Raw genomic sequence first — 8,460 nt, 5'->3', positions numbered from 1 at the left:
ATAAACCCTGAAAACACTTAACACACATATCACGGCATCGAATGGTAATAAGAGAGGATTCAAATTTGTAATTTAAGGCCAAAGAAGCATGTTTTCAATCATAGCACCAAATTAGGAAGGAAAATGTAAAACATGCAAATTATATGAATAAGTGTGAGCTTAGTGGATAAAATCCACTCAATTAAGCATAAAATATACCACGAAATAGTGGTGCATCACATATCTGGCTGAAGAGTGCTTAACTTTCTGCTCAAGATACTTGCATGGAAGTGTGCAAACAAGACTTAATAAGCGGCCTTGTAATGATGATGATCCTAAAGAAGACGAAGTTCTGCCATCAAAGTTGTTTTCTAACAAAGGTCGTCCATTAGGCGTGGAAAATAGAGAACCAATTAATCTAGATGACATATCAAATGCTCAAGCCCATGATCACTGGATAACTTTCATTCACTCCTAAGTATGCATATTTGAGAGTGGGTGGCAGTGCCTTCAGTTCAAGTTTGGGTGCTTCTTTTCTTTCATTCTTCTCCTCTAGTGTGCCCTGAACATGAACCTCAGCTATTGCAGCCTCTTCGCTTGATGCTGATTCCTCTTCTTCTATTACCCCCTCAAGTTCCTCCTCTTCAAAAGTCTCTTGCACTACATTTTCCAGTGAATCCAACCTCATACATTCTCCCAATGAGTCTTGTGGGTAAATCATGGTCTTGAACACATTGAATATCAATCTCTCATCATGTAGTCTAAGGGTAAGTTCACCCTTTTGGACATCGATGATAGCTCCGGCAGTGGCTAAGAATGGTCTTCCCAGGATGATAGAGGCCTTGGCTCCTTCCTTCATATCCAACACTACAAAGTCTGATGGGAAGATAAAGTCTCCTACCTTCACCAACAAGTCTTCTACTATTCTATGAGAAAACTTGAATGATCGGTCTGCCAGTTGCAGGGCCATTTTTGTTGGCTTGGCCTCCTCAATCCTTATTTTTCTCATCATTGCTAAAGACATCAGATTTATGCTGGCTCCTAAATCACATAAAGCCTTTTCCACTGTGATTTCCCCTATAATACAAGGAATCTGGAAGCTCCCAGGGTCCTTCAATTTTTGGGGAAATTTGTGCTGAATTATGGCACTACATTCTTCGGTTAGTACCACAGTCTCATTGTTCTTCCAGCTTCCCTTCTTAGTCATCAACTCCTTCAAGAACTTGGCATAGAGCGGCATTTCCTCTATTGCTTTAGCAAAGGGTATGTTAATTTGTAATTTCTTGAAGATTTCTAAAAATCTTGAGAATTGGCTGTCATCCCCCTTCTTCTTTAATTGCTGAGGGTATGGGACTTTTGGAATGTATGGCTTCAGCACTTCTCCTTCTTGATGTGAAATGGGAGTGGGAACTTGAACTTCATCTTGTTCCTTTTTCTTTTTATCCGAGTCCTTCTCTTGTGGTTTTTTGGAGGTCTCCTTCAATTTCTTCCCACTTCTGAGGGTGATAGCCTAACACTCCACCGTTGGGTTTGAATTAGTGTTGCTGCAAATGTTGTGGCTGGGAACTTGCTTAAATAGGTAGCTAATTTGTGTTTCAAGTTTCTTGATGGCAGCATCTTGATTCTATATATTGGATCGTACTTTTTCCTGAAACATTTTACTGTCTTGAACTTCCTTGCATATACCTTCAAGTAGAGTCTCAATCCTGGAGAGTCTATCTTCGGATGGTGATGGTGAGTTGAGAGGTATTATTGGGTGGGTATTGATATGAATCTCTGTGTGGAATGTTGGTGAGTTACATTGTTGTTGGGGTATCTTGGCCTTGATCTTGTTGATTTTCCCACCCAAAGTTTGGGTGGTTCTTCCAACCAGGATTATAAGTTTTGGAGTATGGATCATGGGTTTGCCTAGGTGAGTTCCCAATATAGTTGGCTTGTTTCTGGTCACCCTCTTCCTCTGCATTCACTCCTTCTTGAGCTGCTGATGAGGTGGTGATTGCTGCAACTTAGTTTCTTTCCATCTTCTTGGTAAGGTCAGTTAGCTGCTTGGTGATAATCTTGTTTTGAGCCAGCAGCACGTCCATGTTGTTAAGCTCCATTACTCCTTGAGTATTGCCCCTTTCAGAAGCATAGAAGTAGTCATTCTCAGCTACAGTCTCGATGACATCTATGACTTCTTCAATGGTCTTTTTCTTGTTCAGAGATCCCCCGGATGAGTGGTCTACTGCCTTCTTTGATTCATAAGAAAGACCCTCATAGAAAATGTGTAGTTGCACCCATTCATTGAACATGTCTGGCGGGCACCTTTTTGTTAAGTCCTTAAACCTCTCCCATGCTTCATAGAGAGTTTCACCATCTTGTTGTCTGAAGGTTTGTACCTCAGCTCTCAACCTGTTCATTCTTTGAGGACGGTAGAATCTTGCCAAGAATCTGTTTACCACATCTTCCCAGGTTGTTAAAGTCTCATTCGGGAAGTATTCCAGCCATTTAGATACCTTCTCCTTGAGCGAAAAAGGGAACAAAAGTAGTCTATAAGTGTCGGGATGAACACCATTAGACTTCACAGTATCACATATCCTTAGGAAGGTGGTTAGATGTTGATTGGGATCTTCTTGGGTGCTTCCTCTGAATAGACAGTTGTTCTGAATGAGGGTGATGAGCTAGGATTTTAGTTCAAAGTTATTAGCATGTATGGTTGGCTTTTGAATGCTACTTCCACAATTTTTTAGGTTTGGATTGATATAAGAGCCTAGAACTCTTCTCTCTTGCCCATGCTGGGCCTTCTCTGGCATGGTTATGAGCTTCTTCTTCATGGTGGTTCTCCATATTCTCCTCCATGTTTGTTTCAAAATATTCTTCCTCTTCCTCAGCACCAACGACTCTCTTCCCTCTTGCTTTCCTCTTTAATCTAAGGAAGGTCCTCTCAGGTTCAGAATCAAAGGAAGTTGAAGTCCTACTTCTTCTACCTGTCATACAACCAAAAAAGCAAATGAAAAGAAAAGAAATGAATGAAGAAATTACTCTTGTTAGAATGGTTGTTAGAGTGAGTAGTGCAATGTATCAAACAGTTAGTGGGTTAGTGAACTAAATTGTAAACAACTAAGAAAACACAACAAACGGGTAAGGGAAAAAGGGAAGAAAATAGCTAAAACTGAAAGTAAATTACTCAGATGGAATTTAAACAAAACAAAAGAAAATTGATCAATCTAGTGATCCTCTAACTTAATCATTGTCGATACAAAATCAATCCCCAACAACGGCGCCATAAACTTGAGGCACGGAAACTTGTCTCTCAACAAATTTCCCTCGGCAAGTATACCGAATTGTCGTCAAGTAAAAACTCACAATAGAGTAAGGTCGAATCCCACAGGGATTGATTGGTTAAGAAACTTTAATTAGAGGAATGTTCTAGTTGAGCTAAGCAAAAATTGAGTTGAGGAATTGTAGAAAATTAAATGGCAGGAGAGTAAATAACAGAAAATGTAAATGCTAGAAATAATGGCAGAAAGTAAATTACAGAAAGTAAATTGCAGAATCTTAAATGGGGATTTGGGGAGATGAGCATAAAAGTAAATGGCAGAAATTAAAGAGAATGGGTAATATCAGAAATGGGGGATTCATTGGGCTTAGGAGAAGTTGCATTCTCTGGATCAAATTCATTCTCATCTCTTCCTCAATCAATGCATTCATTGATCTCCTTGGCAATCTTAAGTGATTGGATCCTAATTCCTTGGCAACCCAATCTCTCTAAGCTTGAACAATTGCCCAATTCCTTGATTTAATTGCTCATGGGAAGAGATGAAGTATGGTCACTGATTATACCACATGTATTTCCAAATCAAAGTATTGGTAGGATTATATGTCACTATATCCATCCAAACCCCAATTTGGTCCAATATGAGAAAGCATTTCTAGCATGAGATCCTCATTCTTCTTCCAAGGTTCTGAGGATATCCAAGTATGAATAGCCTCTTTTCCAAGACAACTACCCAATTGGATGAAGATTGAAAGCTTTCTAGTAAAATCAAGAGAAAAGAAAGAAGAAGAATAATGAAAACTATTATTGATCCATCAAATTACAACAGAGCTCCCTAACCCAATGAAAAGGGGTTTATTTGTTCATAGCTCTGGAAATGGAAGATGATAGAGAAGAGTGCATTCTGAAATTAAACTAGAAGTTGTAGAGAAAGTAAAATATAAAAAGTGTAGTTCTCAAGTCCCATCTCCCTTTTTAATTCAAAACTATCCCTATATATACTACTCTTCTGATCTTCTAGTTAGCTCTTCAAGTCTTGGATATGGGCCCTTGATCTTTAATTGAAGCAGTTACAGTCTTTAGTGGGCTCAGCTTTGCTTGCAAAGAAAGTGTGAGTTAGGCATGATGGGAAGTTAGTTAGGACGTTAATGGCGTTAACGTTAAGTGTAAACTTGGGTTCGAAAGCGTTAGTGACGATAACTTTGTCACTAACGTTCCAAACTAGTTGATCCACATTAACTTCAACGTTAGTGGTACTAACGTAACCACTAACGTAGCCTCTTAGCCCTTCGCAAGCGTTATTGGCACTCACTTTTACCAATAACATTGCTCTTTGTCCCTCTCTTCCACGTTAATGGTCCACGTTAGTGTGACTAACGTGGCCCTTAACGTGGGCATGCCAAGGCTCGAGAGCATTAGTGACATTTACCTTTGTCACTAACGCTTCAAAACGCCCCTTCTTTCCATGTTAGTGCCTCACGTTAAAGGGCTTAACGTGACCACTAATGTGGTTGTATTTGCCATCTCCAACGTTAGTGACAAAGGTGAGTGTTACTAACGTTGGCCTATCATTCATTGCTCCATGTTACCCTTCACGTTAGTGGTCTTAACGTGACCACTAACGTAGGCAATCTAGGCTTGGTCTAGCGTTAGTGACAAAGGTGAGTGTCACTAACGCTTGCGACTTCCTCTTTACTCCATGTTAGAGTTCACGTTAATTGGATTAACATGACTCTTAACATGGCTTAGTGTGGTCTTTTGGAACATTAGTGGTGTTCACTTTTACCACTAACGTTGGAGCTTCTCCTTTCTTCCACATTAGTTCCCACGTTAGTGTAACTAACGTGGCAACTAATGTGGGTTATGATGGCTTTCAAAGGCGTTATTGGTGGTAACCTTACCACTAACGTTGCAAGCTCGCTCCCATTCCACGTTAGTGGTCACATTAGTGAAGCTAACGTGGCTGCTAACATGGCTCTTCTTTGCTTCCTTTGTCCTGGAATCAAACAAACAAGGTGCATCAAAGCTTTGTTTCAAGTCATGAGATCATGCATCATCCATTTTATCATTCAATTCATGCATAATTCTCATGAAATCATGTAAAGTTCACAATGTTTGCTTGAATCAAGATGTAAGTGTATATTCACCCAAAACTTGCTTATTTACTAAGAAAATGCATGAAACTACCCTAAAATAGTAAAGAAAAAGGTCAGTGAAACTAGCCAAAATGCCCTGGCATCAATCCTCCCAGCTGTTGATGCTTTCTCTTGGAAATTCCTCCAACCATTGAGCAGCTTTGTCCCTTAATGAGAATGGGAATAGCAGCAACTTATAAACGTCTGGATGCACACCATTAGTCTTCACTATGTCACATATCCTTAGAAAGGTGGATAGGTGCTGGTTTGGATCTTCCAAGGGGCCTCCTCCATAAGAACAGTTGTTCTGCACCAAAGTGATGAGTTGAGGCTTCAATTCAAAGTTGTTTGCATTGACATTTGGAGTAAGTATGCTACTCCCACAGTGCCTTGGATTAGGGAAGGTGTAGGAGGCTAGAATCCTCCTTTGCGGCTGGCCATTGTTAGCCACTCCCTCTGGTGGATTAGGGGCATTCCCTTCCATCTCTTGGTTCTCCTCCTCTGATTCCTCTTCACTAATGATCCCCTTTCCTCTTGCTTCTCTTCTTAGTCTTCAGAGAGTTCTCTCATCATGGTCACAAGAGGTGGAGATCTCTCTCGTTGCTTTTGTCATACACATAAAACACCAAGAAACACAAACAGAGCACTCTATAACTTGAGTGCAGTTAGGATTAGTGGAGACAAAGTCTCAAACAGTTAGTGTGCTAGATAAAAATGAAAGAAAAGAAAAAAAATTCTTAATCTAAACTATCACCCTACTTAATCATTGTCAATCTAAATCAATCCCCGGCAATGGTGCCAAAAACTTGATGAGGGAAAAACGATTCCACACAAACTCACCGGCAAGTGTACTGGGTCGTATCAAGTAGTAATAACTCACAAGAGTGAGGTCGATCCCATAGGGATTGATGGATTGAGAAATTTTAGTTAGGTGATGAATTTAGTTAAGCAAATATTTGATGATTTGAGTGATTTTGATTAACAGAAGTGAAATTGGAAGAAAATAAAAGTGCAGAATAAAAATTGGCAGAATCTTAAAGTACAAAAGAAGTAAATTACAGAAACTTCAAGAGCAAGAAAGTAAAAGAGCTGAAACTTAGATTGCAAGAAAGGTAAATGACTGAAACTTAAAGTGCAAGAAACTTAAATTGATGAATCTAAATTGCTGGGAAATATAAATTGCTTAAAGAATAAAAGGGATCTGGGTATTGGGATTCAAATTGAACTAGAAAATTGAAGTGCAGTAAACTAAGAACTATGAGATGAAGAGAATTGCAGACGAACCAAAACAGAAATGAAAAATTGCAGAAGAATTAAAACAACAAGAAATCTCAGCTCAATTATGAAATCTTAAAAGAGAAAGTGACAATTGAAGAAGAGTAATGAGAACAGAAATCAGATCTAGATCTCAATTTCTCTCTTGACAAAATAGAAAAGATATTGCAGAAGAAATGAAAATGAAAACAAAAAAGGAAGTTCAGATCCAACTTTCAATTCTTCGAACTATCAAAAGAAAAGTAGAAGATGATTCTCAGATGAAGGATTTCAATGGAATTCTTCAATCTAAATTCAAAAACCCAAAACAGAAAGAAGAAGTTGCAGAAGAAAGAACAAACAGAAAGAAAACTAGATCTAATCCCCAATTCCCCAAATTCAAACAAATGAAAATTTAAAAGTGAGAAAACTAAAAATGAGCAAAAGGTCCTCTTCAAATCAAATTTTCTCCTATTTATACACTTTCTATTTTTGTCACTAAGCATTTGGAATGGGCTTTTTAAATTTGGATTTGGCCTTGAATGAAAAATGGGTTGGGGTGGTGTTGGCTAGCTCCTAGGGAAGTGCTCCGTGCGCTTTGTGAACGTCCCATTCACTATTATTGCGTGCCTTCCTCGTACCACAATTGCCTTCCTATAGCGTTGTTGTAGTGAACGCTACGTTCACTCTTTGAACGTGGCTCCTTGATGCGCGCTTCCTTTGATTGAGCGCTCTGTTCCTTTCTTGAGCGCTGCCTAGCGCTCCCTTGGTTGAGTGCTACCTAGCGCTCCCTTGGTTGAGCTCTACGTTTGGTTTTTTTGAGCGCTGGAAGGCAAATCCTTCGCTCCCCAAACTGAAATCCACGAAAAAGGTGGAAAAAGTGAACGCTACGTTTACTTCCAAAGTGAACGCTAGCTAAAAGCGTTCTCTTTGAGTGTGGCATTGCTTCTTTGAACGCAACGCTTCCCTGATTCTTCATTTTTCCATTTCTTCACCTACATGCAATCAAACAACTAATCAAAGTATCACCAAATTCACAAGGTCTTTGCATCATTCTTGAAATCAATTAATTCTAGCATTAACCCTGTGATTTTGTGTAAAATAATTGATGTTTGATTGATTCAAAATGATCATGAAAATCCACTCCAATGACTTACTTATTGTGCAAGAAAGTGCATGAAACCTAATGAAACTAATGAAAAATGCTTGTAAAACTAGCATAAGATAACTTGTCATCAGGTTCGCACATGCGTCGATGGGGAAAAGCGCAATGGACGCGCATGTACTAAGGACGCGCATGCGTCGGTGAAAGAACGCTACGTTCAGTTTGAGAACGCTACGTTCACCTGATGCTGCATGGAATTACCATTTCAGACCCACTTCATCAGAAAGCCAACAAGCCCACTCCAAGCACTGAATGACTGAACTACAAAGTGTATAAATAGGAGATCTTTTTTTTGGGAAAAAGAGAGCTCTCTTTCAGTTTTCATTTTTTAGAATTTAGAATTAAGATTAGATCTGAATTTTCTTTTCTGTTTTGCTTTCTCCTTTCTGCAACTTTTATTCTTCTGTTTTGGGTCTTGAACTTGGGTTGAAGAATTCTACTGAATTTCTTCATCTGAGAATCATCCTTCACTTTTCCTTTTATATAGTTTCTAGAATTGAAGATCTGATCATAGTTCACTTCTTGTTTTACTTCTCTTTTGCAATTTCTCGATTCTGTCTTGTTAATTGAGCATTTGAGATCAAATTTTCATTTTGTTTTCATTATTCTACTGCAATTGTCAATTTCTGTTTACATTCTGTTTTGGTTCTTCTGAAATTTTCCATTTCTGT

The 8,460-nt window shown here is 38.9% G+C and overlaps 1 non-coding gene across 1 annotated transcript; it reads left to right on the top strand.

Annotated features, from left to right (window-relative positions):
* The first annotated feature begins 2,268 nt into the window (after positions 1–2,268).
* Positions 2,269–2,372, top strand: LOC112774933 (small nucleolar RNA R71). The gene has a single exon (XR_003189386.1). It is a non-coding gene; the product is annotated as a small nucleolar RNA R71 (small nucleolar RNA).
* Positions 2,373–8,460: the final 6,088 nt, after the last annotated feature.

Source organism: Arachis hypogaea, chromosome 18 (assembly GCF_003086295.3).
Source record: "Arachis hypogaea cultivar Tifrunner chromosome 18, arahy.Tifrunner.gnm2.J5K5, whole genome shotgun sequence".
NCBI classification, from domain to species: domain Eukaryota; kingdom Viridiplantae; phylum Streptophyta; class Magnoliopsida; order Fabales; family Fabaceae; genus Arachis; species Arachis hypogaea.
Note: the sequence above shows the minus strand (reverse complement) of the source record. Positions and strands in the feature narration are given on the sequence as shown.